The 12,967-nt window shown below is 32.2% G+C and overlaps 1 pseudogene; it reads left to right on the top strand.

Moving 5' to 3' along the window:
- The first annotated feature begins 1,376 nt into the window (after nt 1–1,376).
- Nucleotides 1,377–12,967, top strand: part of LOC110425561 (spermidine synthase pseudogene) — a 15,890-nt pseudogene continuing 4,299 nt past the window's right edge.

The following is a 12,967-nucleotide window of genomic DNA, read 5'->3' as shown; positions in this document are numbered from 1 at the left end:
AGGTCACCTTTTAACTATTTTTCATATGAGAGATTTTCACAATTGAAAAAAACCTAATTTTTGCCAAAAAAGAAAACATTTTCTCTTTGCCGCCACTCCCTTTGTGTGAAAGAGGAAATTTATTATGATGCAATTTTCAAGAGAGGTTCGGCTAAGCTTGTGAAAAAGAAGAAAAGGAAAATTGTTGTCCTCATTGCTAGCATAAAGTATAGTTAAAAACTTCGTCATTTGTTGAAGGTTCGTGTGCAATCGTATGTACTATCATTGGAGGCCAATCACTTGATTGACTAGGGTTTTTGCTCTTTGTGGTGTTCGCAAGATTGCTTTGGGAAGTGCCATTTTGATTACAAAATTATATGGCAAGGTAACTTTCTAAATAATAATTAATTTTGTCCTTTTATGTGTTAAATATCACCAAGATTATCCATGGGCGGAGGCATGTTTCGGTTGTTTAGTTCTTAAGTTTTAATTTTCTTTCCACTGCATATTTTGGAGTATGCTATCCATAGCCAAACCCATCATAGGGGGCATTTTTAATGTTCTTGACTACCATTATTGGTATAATGTCAAAAAGATATTCCCACACAAAAAGTACAATAGAGGAAAACAAGTCAGATGTAAGCAAATCTCAGCTTGTCTCATCCTGAACCTCATTCTTTTTAAATACTACGCCTATATTTTATAATTTAATCTTAGAAAATTAATAGATATATCAAATTCTTATTACCAGAATTAAATATAATTCATAATAAATTCTATAGTCAAAGATATATAAGATTATCATAAGACCCTTTTCTCTTTTCACACTGACTTATTAGTTGGAATTTCTGAAGTGTAAAAGAACCTTATTAGAAAAACAAAAAATTGAGGCATACCATTTTCCATAAGTAGTGTACAGAAAATGATGTTATGGATTTATTATTATTCTCATGTAGTTAGATGAAAGATATAACATTGTTGGATCGGATGCTTTTGTTACTAAACTAAAAGTAATAAGTATTTTGATGCATCCCCTATTATTTTCTCCAATCTATCATACATGTCATCAAAGCTAGCAAAGAATTCCTCGCATCTTCGGTCATTGAGCCTTTGAGCAACCATCATTGCTTATAGAATTTCTAGGTTTAGCTTCTTAAAAAAATTCCCAAAATTAATCTAATAAGTAATGATGATTCTGCGAAATTTTTAAGTTTGAATTTAACTTACACTTGGCCAATGGAACCTTTTTTAATTTATACAAAATTGATGATTTGGGAAGTTGTAAGTCAAAGGACTTGCGTAATGGCATTTGCATAAATTTTTGATAGATTGTTGGGTATCAAACATTTGTGCAATTCCAATATGTACATAGAGTTTTTTAATTTTTTTTGTAGGAAATGTATAATTATGCATTATTGCAAAAGCATGGTGAAGATTCATCCTCTCAACTAGAAGTCAATCCACATGCTTGGACTGAAGTAATTGGAGGAATGATGACTACATGTACTCATGTGTATGGGTTTGGTACTCAGGTGTGTATTAGAGTTGTATTTAGTGCAACACGCAACAATAGAGTAACATCAAAGTTAGGGTGTGGCATTCAATAACACAACTAGCTTTATATTTATATTTGTTTGACATTTTAGATATTGTGTGTTCATGATGATTTCTAATTGCATGAACTTGATTTTGAATTTTAAATTTTAATCTGTATTTTTTATATAAATTTTGGATGTGAATTGTAGATGTCAATTGATAATTTATTATCAAAATTTAGTTGGTAATTTTCATTGGAAAAGCATTTCTAATAGAAATATTGTGTAAAAATTTTGAAGGAATTCCATGGAAATGCTTCTCCAATAAAATATTTTGTTGGAAATTTTTGATAAGATTTCATTAGAAAAGCATTTCCAATGGAATTAATATGATTTAATCGATGAATTATGAACTTTTCTAATCAAATTTTCCATTGAAAATTTTTGATAGATTTTTGACGATGCTTTTACCGACTAAATATTCAACAGAATTTTCTATTGAAAATCTATAGAAAAAAGGAATTTCCAATAGAATTTTATCTTTTTTCAATAAAAAATTTTGTCGAAAAATGCTTGTTCTTCGGTAGTGCAACAAACAAATTTGATGCAGTTGTCTGTGGGAATCCCAAGTCATTCCTTAACCAAATTTCTTTGTCTGCTACTACTGTAGTTGTGGCATACTTAACCTCTATTAAGGATTGAGCTATAGTCTTCTATTTCTGTGAACACCATGAAAATACTTCATTCCCAATTGAGAATACATAGCCAAAGGTACTTTTTGCATCATCAACAGAGTTGATCCAATCACTGTCAAAATATTTCACCACAATGAGTGAATTTGAGTCCAAATGTGATTGCAACATTCAAATACCTCAGCATTCTTTTAGTTGCAATGGCATGTGATTGGCTGGTTGCTGCATAAACCTTGACAAGTAGCTCATAATATGCATTGTCTCGAGTCTTGTGGCACAAATGTATAACAAAACTCCAATTAGACTTCTGTACTCTGAAGAATTTTCCAATCTGGCACCATCATCACGAGATAACTTCTCATTAATTGCCATGGGAGTTGATGCGACATTGCAGTGAGACATTTTGAATTTCTTAAGAACTTCTCGAACATACTTTTATGGACATAACATGATGCTATCATCTTCCTATTTAACTTCAATTCCTAGGAAGTAAGACATTAGACCAAGATCAGACAAGCTAAACTTTCTCTCCAAATAACTTTTTGAGTTTACTCACTTGAGTTGAATTTTCCCTTGTAATCAACAAGTCATCAATGTAAAGAAACAACATTGAGGACGCTTGATTTTTTTCTTTAAAACATATAAAGTAGCTTCATTTGGACTCTTCTAGAAACCATGATCCCATATGTATGAGTCAATCTTACTGTACCAAGCTCATAGAGCTTGCTTTAACCTGTACAGAGCCTCGTGGAGTCGTTACACCTTGCCTTTATTAGGTTCAATCTTAAATCTAGGTGGCTACTCAATGTAGATTTCTTCATTAAGCTTTCCATTCAAGAAAGCTAACTTTACATCAAAGTGGTAAAGCTTCCATTTATAAGCTGTAGCAATGGTAATGAGTAATTAAATAGTATCCAACCTGGCAAAAGGAGCAAAACTCTCTTAATAGTTGATAACTATCATTTGTGAGTAACCTTTCACAACAAGTAAAGCCTTATATTTGTTTAAGACCCTTCAGAAATAGGCTTCCTTTTGTATATCCATTTTACACCAATTACATGACCATGCCTTGGTCTCTTAACTAGCGATCGAGTATTGTTCTTCTTTATTTTCTTGAACTTTTCTCTCAAAACTCCCATCCATTTTGAATGTTGAACAACTTCTTCAAAGAAAATATGTTCAATAAGAACTAATTGACACCTAATATACACATCTTTAATGGTTCAAGTCCTTCTAACAAATTCATCATCTATGGTTTGGTCATCTTTCAAACCATTCCAATCTTCATCATCAACATTACTATTTTCAACCATATTGATTGGTACAAAACTAGTGTTCGCAGTTTGCTAGTCTTCCCAATTCCACCCACTGTCTTTAGCAAAAATGACATTCCTGGTGATGGAAACCCTCACAGAATTAACAAAATAAACCCTATAAGCTTTAGTTTTCAAACTATACCTATTGTGAATCCTAATTTTTGCCTTAGGTTGGAGTTTGTCTCTTAGTTGTTTAAGAATGTGTTAATAGTAGAGGCAATCAAAAACTCATAGATGATCCACTGATGATCTAATATCACGCCATGCTTCATAAAGAGCCATTTTTTGAGTAGCATTAGTAAATAGAATATGTAGAAGATAGGTTGTTGTGTTAGTTGTTTCTCCCTAGAATCTCTTAGGAAGATTATTTGCAAATAGTAGACACATTGACATTTCTAGTATAGTTTGATTCTTTCTCTCACTGATTTTGTTCTATTAAGGGCAATAGGGAGTAGTGAAATGATAAAGAATACATTCTTTGTCCAAGCATTAAGTGAACTCCTGCAATGATTATTCTCTATTGTTACTAGATATTAACACCTTAGTCTTCTTCTGTATTTCAACTTCAACCGAAGCCTTAAACTTCAAGAAATAGCCAAACACCTTTGATTTCTGCTTCATGAAGTAAATCCAGTAGAACTTGGTGAAGTCATCAATGAAGATAAAGTAGTACCTACTTTTATTTAAGTAAGCTTCACTCAAAAGACCCTCTACATTTGTATTTATCAATCATAGCTTGTCATTGACTCTATTCAGACTAGCTGAAAGGTATTGTCTTCTTGACCATTTGCCACATTGTCATGTCTTGCAAATAGGAGGGAAGATTGTTTACAAAGTTTGAAGAACTGAGATGTTTAAAAGAGGCATAATTACAATGGCCTAATCTTTTGTGCCAAAAAGTTAAAGGTGTTAACATGGGTTGGACTGAGGCCAAAATATTGTGGGCTGGGAAAATATAAGTTGGGTCTAGCTAGCTCATTTTTTACATGGGCTATCAAATCCCCAGCCCACCCCACCCTTTGTTAGCCCATGGGCTAGGCTAGGCCAACCCACTTCTTTTCTTTTTTCAAAAAAGAATAAATTCATTTCCACAATTCCACCTAACAAACTCCCCATTAATAAAATTGTTCCATGATTTAATCCATAAATTGAATAATAAAAATATGCTACAAACAAATAACTTACACCAAACATAAATAAGCAAATAAATTACATCAAACATAAATAAAGTTTCAATCTTTAACACAAACTATAATCCCATCAACATAAGTACATAACCAAATAAATAGAAACTGCAAGACTTATTTATGTACTCCTCAATCTTCATCTTCAAGCAAAACATTTGAATCTTATTTAGACAGCAATGATGTCTCAAAGTCTGAATCATTATCATCTAATATTCATTGCCACAAAAGAAAAAGAGATGATGAGTTTTAATCTTAACTAAAATGATTAATTTGGCAAGTAAAGATTAAAATATTATAATATATAAAATAAACAATACCATTGGTAGCTAAATTATTAATTTTATATAGCTAAATATATAAAATTATTAAATTAACTAAAATTATTAATTTTTTTCTTCTAACTCGCAAGATTGGCCTGCGCCAACTCGGGATAGCCCATTAATCAAATGGGCTGACCTATTTAAGCTAGGTTCTAATATGGGCCTGAAGTTTCATACCCTAACCTATCCCACTTTTAGTAAAAAATCGACCGAGCCAGGCCCATTTTGACAAGTCTACATAGAGTTGTTGGATTTAATCATGCTCAATAGCCTCCTTGCACACATTATTCTAATTCACAACAAATCACTTCTGTTTCATTGGTACATTTATAAAAAATTCACTTGAGAAAGCATAGATAGTCCATGATTTATCATTGAATATTAAAATATAATTGTCATTTAACATTTAACCCACATTAAGTAAATTTTGGGTTATTTCAAGTACGAACAAAACTTCAGTCATATATTTGATTCCAGTAGTAGTGTTGACCACTACTAAACCTTTTCTCACTACTTAAAGATACAATCTGTTGCCTATTTCCATTCTTGAGTGGTAGTTGGCATCTAACTGAGTAAACAATGATTCATTTAGGATCATGTGATTCAAAGCACCATCATTTATGAGCCATTGATTTGTATTAGAAGTAATTAAGCCACTATGCACCATAAACAAGCATTCTTCAGCAACCTTGGCCTTTTCTACAGTTTGACTATGCTTCTTTTTGTTCTTAGTTTGCTTAATCTTGCAGACTCTTTCAACATGACCTTGTTGATTACAAACCATGCATGTTATGTTGGGTTTAAACCAGCAACTCGATTTTGCATGTCTTTTTTTTTCTGCAATGAAAGCAAGGTTCAAACTTATTCCTTTAATACTACTGTTTCACTCCCAATGGAGTTCTTATTTCTTTGTCTTTCTTATTAAATGTTCCCTTCTTTGCAAATGACCCATCAGGGCTCTTACCTTTTATCTTGTTAATGCATGCTCAACATTTTCATCATTTCTGATCATTCTCCTATTCTCAATTGCCTAAAGTGCATTGACAAGTTTTGTCATTTTTTTGTGGAGAGATCCCTGGCTTTTTCTAATCAGGATATCTTGGATTCAAACCTTTCAGGCAAGCTCACAAACACCTCCTCAACCACATGGTCTTCTATTAAGTCGCCTCCTAGAATGGTAACTTGGTTTACAATCCTTTCAACCTTGTTTATATAGTTTTTTACACTATTAATATCTTTCATTTTGAGAGCCTCAAACTCTCGTATTAGATTCATCACCTGCTATTGCATAGTACGATCAAAACCTTCGAATGCAACTTTAATCTTTTCTTAAGCTTCTTTTGCTAACTTGCATGCCATGATTTTTCAGAATATAGGTTCAGTGATCGCTCCACGAATGAATGATAGTGCCCAATACCTCTTTGCAATCTCCTCGTTATGTTGTTTAATTTGTGCAGAAGTTGCATTATCCTTCAAGGAAAAGATTTCAATTCTGGGCTTAATCACATCTTAAAAGTCATAACCTCTTAGATAAACTTCCATTTTTACAGACCATGAGGGATAATTATCACCATTAAACAAAAAGGGAGCTAGATAACTTGCTAACATGCTGGTGACTATTTAATTTTTAGGTAACTTGCTGATACTTTTTAGCATTATCAAATTCAAAAGAGCAAATCTATTTGTAAATGACCACAATCCCTCAAGACCTCAATGTTGCTTTGATACCATGCTAAATAAAAAGGTCAATATGCAGAGTATCTTTTTGTAATGTGAGCTTCGATAGAAAGTAGTAGAATAAGGGTGAATAGAGGGAAACTTTGTGGTTATCAAAAAAGGTCAAACTACACTTTTATTAAGTACAACATATATATACAAAGTGATACAAGTTCAATTGAACACTAAGACATGTTCTTTATGAATTAACAAGTGTAAAACGAACTACTAACTAATTCATGCAATGTAACATGTAGAGTCATCAAGCTTCACTAAGATACTTCTACCTTTGCATGAAATCCAACTAGAACACACATGTTATAGTGTCCACGTGTGATGCAAGCATTATATTTCAACATATCATTAGAAATCTGATCCAAAGATTTTTTTGACCCTTTTATATTTCCTTGTTCTTGGACAAGATTCATCATTATTTTCAATTTGTTCCTATGGAATATCATTTAATTAAACTGATTGTAGTGGCTATAGTTGTCTTGAAATAGATTTGAATCTATTTTCATAAAAAATTTTATCGCTTGATTCAAAATAATGTTGATTGAAATTGAATCATTTGTTCAATTATCATAAACTATATGCTTTATTATGTGTGCATATTTTATGAATATGCATTCTATTCCTCTTTTACCCATTTCTTTTTATTTTGGATCCCAAAACTTTAACTACAGCTTTATGTCCCAGAACCTTCAAATAATTAAGATTTGATCTCCTTTTCTTCCATTTCACTTATGGGGTTATCTTAGTTTCCTTTTTAAGAATTTTATTTAATATGTGATAAGTTGTTAATAAAGCTTCCTTATCGACCAAAATATGATAGCATTACATTTACCATTTTGGTCAAGACTTTATTTTTACTTTTTATCACACCATTACGTCATGGTGTGTAATGTGCTAAAGTTGATGAACTAATGCAGTGGAGTCAAATAAATTGAATTATAATAATCTTCACCTCTATTTAACCTTAAACAATTGATAAAAGATTCACAATGTAATTCAACTTCTAATTTGTAAATCTTAAATTTATCAATTACTTCATCTTTAAAATGCAAAAAAACATACATAGTAATAACTCTTTCCTCCTATTAAAGGTGAACTATGTAAATCACATACAATATTATGCACTAATTCAAGTATTTAGAACAATTTTAATTAAGCAAAGAAAACTTATCCAGTAATCCGGTGAAAAACCATTTTACCATTTTCTTTGTCAATATCAATAGGTCAAATTTCACAAAGTTAGAAGCTAATTCCTTTGGTGTCCCACTTTAGTGGCCATTGTTGAAATGAATTAAAACCTTAAGATTGTTAGAACATAAGACTAGAAGTTGAAAATATTAGAAAATGGCTTCAAGGCATGTATCTATGCCACTTTCATTAAAGGTTTTGTTCACCTTCACTTATATTATGCAAAAGGGTTACAGGCAACGTATAAACCTTAAGAATATAATGAGGTCCAGTGATTGACTATGTTTCACTCTAATGAAATGAATTTACTAAGCACTCACTGATGTTTGACAAGATTACCAAACTTTTATAGAGTTTTTTTGCAACAAAATAATATCAAAGCAATCTAAAAGAATTTGAAGAAGGTGGAGAGGATAATTGCAAAATGTTTTTGTTCATCCTTTTTTCCTTTTCCATACCTATTTTGGAAACTAGAGAGTTCTTTTATAGGCAAAGATGCCTTTTCCCAACAAATGCAACTGTTTATTTCCAACAGATACACTTATTTGTTTCCAACAAACATAATTGTTTGTTTTCCAACATAATTATTTAAACAAACTTAATTGTTAGAACTAACAGTACTTCTTGAATAATCATTATTGTTCAAGGAACTTTTTTTCCTTTCATTCTTCCATTATTATTGTTGAAAATGTACAACATCTCTCTCTTGAATCCACTTTTTTTTTTTTGAAAGAGGAAAATTCATTCAATACCAGAAATGTTTAACGGAAATAGAATCAACTTTAATAGTTAAGTACAAAACATATCCTAGTACATGGAATAGAGCCTCATTAAAAAAACATGCTCCTGTACAAGCCCTTTAGGCTAAATCCATGAGAAGAAAAAAAGGTACTCTTATACCATGCCCCAAATAGATTTTCTCTAATTTAATCTCACCCTATGCAGCACTTGTTGAGCTGTTACAGGTAAAAATGAAAACCTCTCTCCAAAGACTTTGGTTCAGCCCAGAAGCTTTAATAAACTAAGCAATAGCATGAGCAATCAAGTTGGTATCTCTTTTACAATGACGTAGTGAAGAGGAGTTGAGTTTAAGTAATAATGAACAGCAATCCTCCACAATATGCCCCATACCAATATGAAAGATTCTGTTTTTTATCCACACTACCACCTGTATACAATCTATTTCGACTTCATGCAGCAGTAGACCTTCTTGTTGACGCATCAGCAAAGCCCAATGTAATGCTCTCCATTTGAATCTCGGACAATGAAACTAGCACAGGCAAAGGTTTCTCCATTATGGTCAAAAATAGCAGCATCACAATTCAATTTGGTAACCAATGGCATCTTCCAACGAGAATCCTCTGCTACAATTGGTATGTGTTGCTCGCTTTCTACTAAAGGCACAATTTTGTATTGGGAAAAACATATCCATCCCCATTTAAAGTATTTTGATCAGATCCAAAGTCTTATTCTTAAAGACAACTGAATTGCGTCCCTTCCAAATAGCCCACATAACACAACACATCTCCTCCATATTAATTTTATCTAATGTGTGCAGTAGCAGAAGAAGCCATTCCTTGGGAGATGAGTAATAATGAACGATATCCTGGAAACCCCACTTACAAGCCAATCACACTGCTTTTGTAAAAGATCAATCACATAGAACATGAAGTTCTATTACCAAAGTGTTATTACACAATGGACAATAAGAATTAATATCAACATTTCTCCTATTTAAAGCAGAACATGTAAGACATCCATGAAAGACCCTCTATACAAAGAGCTGGATTTTTTGGGGTATGTCAAGGTGCCAAAATTTCTTCCAATCATTGACTAGACACCTAGATGAACTGGTACCATATCCTCCACCATCTGATAATCTGTTTAACAATTGATAACCGAACTTTACAATATACTCACCATCTTTACTATTTAGCCAGACCAACCTGTCTCTTGGATGCCTAAAACTTAATGGTAATGCCAAAATGAGTGAGCTTTCATAAGGTGAAAAACAAGCTCGTACTTTTTCAGTATCCCAAGCCATTTGCTCAAGTAAACTAAACTCATTAACCTTGGTAGATCTTGATACCTGTTCATCACACATCAACACCAATCTTAGGGTATCATAAGGAATCCCATTGTGCACTTTCGCAGGTGTATTTTGTCCATCACCAATCCCCTAGAAAGCCTTACTATTAATAATACATTGGCTCTCCCTTATTTGTCTCCATAAATAGCTTGGATTAGAATCTAGAAGTGCCTCTAAAAAATTCTCCTAAGGGAAGTACCTAGATTTAAGCACTTGATAAGCAATTGATGAGTGATTCATTTGCAGCCGCCACCCTTGCTTTTTTAACAAAGCTTTATTAAAATTACGTAGATCTCTTAAACCCATACCACCTGAATGTTTGGACATGCATAAATGACTCCAAGACTTCTAGTGAATCTTCACTCTAGAGTGAGATCCTCCCTACCAGAAATTGGCAAATAGTGAATCAATTTCTTTGCACAAATAACCTGGCAGTTTAAAGCAACTCATAATGTAAGTAGAAATAGCTTGAACCACTGATTTAATCAAGACTTCCTTGCTCGTTATAGATAGAAGCTTATTTTTCCAAATGGAAATTTTTTTCATATTCGTTCATTCACATAGCTAAAAATTTGTCTTTTAGAACCCCCACATTTAAACAGCATTCCAAAATATCTACCATCCCAGTAGTTGACAGGCTAAATCAACCTTAATAAAGATTGTAGATTCAACAGCTCTTGAGCATGAGTCCTCCTAAAAATCATTTTGTCATCCGCAAAGAATAAGTGTGTGATATTTGGACCCTTCCTACTCACATTCAGACTAGAAATATCTTTACGTTCCTTTGCTGCTGACAACAACAAGGATAGGGCTTCAGAAATAATTACAAAAAGGAATGGGGAAAGTGAATCACCTTGTCTTATACCTCTCATAGGTTTAATCACCTTTACTAAGATGCCATTAATAAGCACCAAATAAGTAACAGTCAAGATGCATTGCATAACCATGGCCACAAACTTTGCATTAAATCCCATTCTCACCAAAATAGCCTAGACAAATGACCATTTGACACGACCATAAGCCTTACTCATGTCTAACTTAAGTGCAAAACTACCCTTTTTTCCTTGTTGTTTATTATGTAAATAATGAATAATCTTATAAACCACAATAACATTGTTAGTTATCAATCTTCCAAGGACAAATGCACTTTGATTTTCAGAGATTATACCAGACAATATAGTTTTCAATCTGTTAGTCAACACTTTGGAGGCTATCTTGAAAAGGACATCACACAAGCTAATTGGTCTAAACTAACTTACTAGTTCCGGCCTGGAGACTTTGGCATCAAAGAAATAAGTGTGGTTGATACTTTCAATAACAGATCTTCCATCAAAAAATTCAATGACACATTGATGAATACTTGGCCCTATAATATCCCAGAATCTTTGATAGAATAAAGCAGGCAGACCATCTGGACTAGGAACTTTCAATGGTACCATTTGAAACAACGCCACTTGAACTTCTTCTAACGAGATATCAACAATTAGGTGCTCATTCATATCTATTGTTATACACAACCCAGTATAGGCTAGGACCTCCTCAATCATTGAAGGGTTAGAAGTAATAAAAAGGTTGGTGATGAAATCATTTACATCAAACTCTATACCTTCATTCTAATCAACTTATTCAATAGTTACTTTTTGCAATACCCAAATTGTATTTTTCTTCTGTCTCTCTGATGTTTTCTAATGAAAAAACTTAGAACTCTTGTCCCCATCTTTTAACCATTCAACTCTAGACCGTTGCTTCCACATGACTTCTTCTTGATTTGCTAACTCTTGTAATTCCTTTTGCAAGGTTTTAATATTGCTTGGCTCTACTATTTCAATGTCTTCCTTGTGAGCTTCTTGAATCCACTTAATATTAAAAGGTTGTAGATAAGTACCAAAAGTTGCTAGCTTAGATTGACTAATTACCTTGCACTAAGAATCAAGGAACCGCATTCCTTTTGAATAAGGGATGATAATTCATTTGCAAGTATTATTTGGTAAACAAGTAATTTTCAATTATCTTCTTTCAAATCAAAAGAAAAGATTCAATACTTTCTTGATGACTGCCACCAAAAAAAAATTTTGTTGTTTCTCTAATTCAAGAAGGGTAAAATGAGTAAAACATTCATGCCATATCATCAAGGTAATGAAAACTCAAATGTTGAAGTAACCATAGGAGTTATGTGTCTTGCAAAATACATTATTTTAGGATAGAGTATCTATTTTGAATATTAATAGACACGAAATGAATTAAGAAAACACTATATAGAGGTAAGGGTAATAATTTATCTTAAAATTTACCGTTAATATACATAACATTAACATTAATGCATATTTACATAACTTTAACGTGATATAATAATGACGATATAAGAAGTATACCAATGTTGTGCTTCATGTATATTGACCTCATATATTAATTATTAATGTTAACATTAAATGCATGTAAATTAATGTTAATATTTATAAATTTATGGCCTAATAATCTATGATAACACTCTTTGAGGAGGCACGGTTGCTCAACCTTGAGAAGTTGTTTCAGAAGATAGAAGGGATTCCAAGAGGTCCATAATCAAGTTTAAGAAATCCATTTCAATTGATCATCACCTGGAAATATCTCTTGCTCCATTGGGTAATGGGACGACCATTTGCAAGTGCATTTTTTTATGTTTTTCTTCACTTCTTCCAAACTATATACTTGGTATTATAAGCTACCACTTACCAAGGATCTTGAAATAAATCAAAACATGTTGGAATATTCCACTTTATATATTTTTATCTTTATTTTCATATATTTATGTTAAAATAAAAAAAATCTCATATTAACTGATAACTCTATGATATAGAGTTTTTAGGGCTTAATTTTGATAGTAATTTAACTTAGTTCTTATAGTAATACATATAAATTAGTAGATTTTATTTAAATTATTTTAAATTAGT

This window comes from Theobroma umbraticum, unplaced genomic scaffold, assembly GCF_002168275.2.
Source record: "Theobroma umbraticum cultivar Fairchild unplaced genomic scaffold, ASM216827v3 scaffold_81.0, whole genome shotgun sequence".
Lineage (NCBI taxonomy): Eukaryota > Viridiplantae > Streptophyta > Magnoliopsida > Malvales > Malvaceae > Theobroma > Theobroma umbraticum.
Note: the sequence above shows the minus strand (reverse complement) of the source record. Positions and strands in the feature narration are given on the sequence as shown.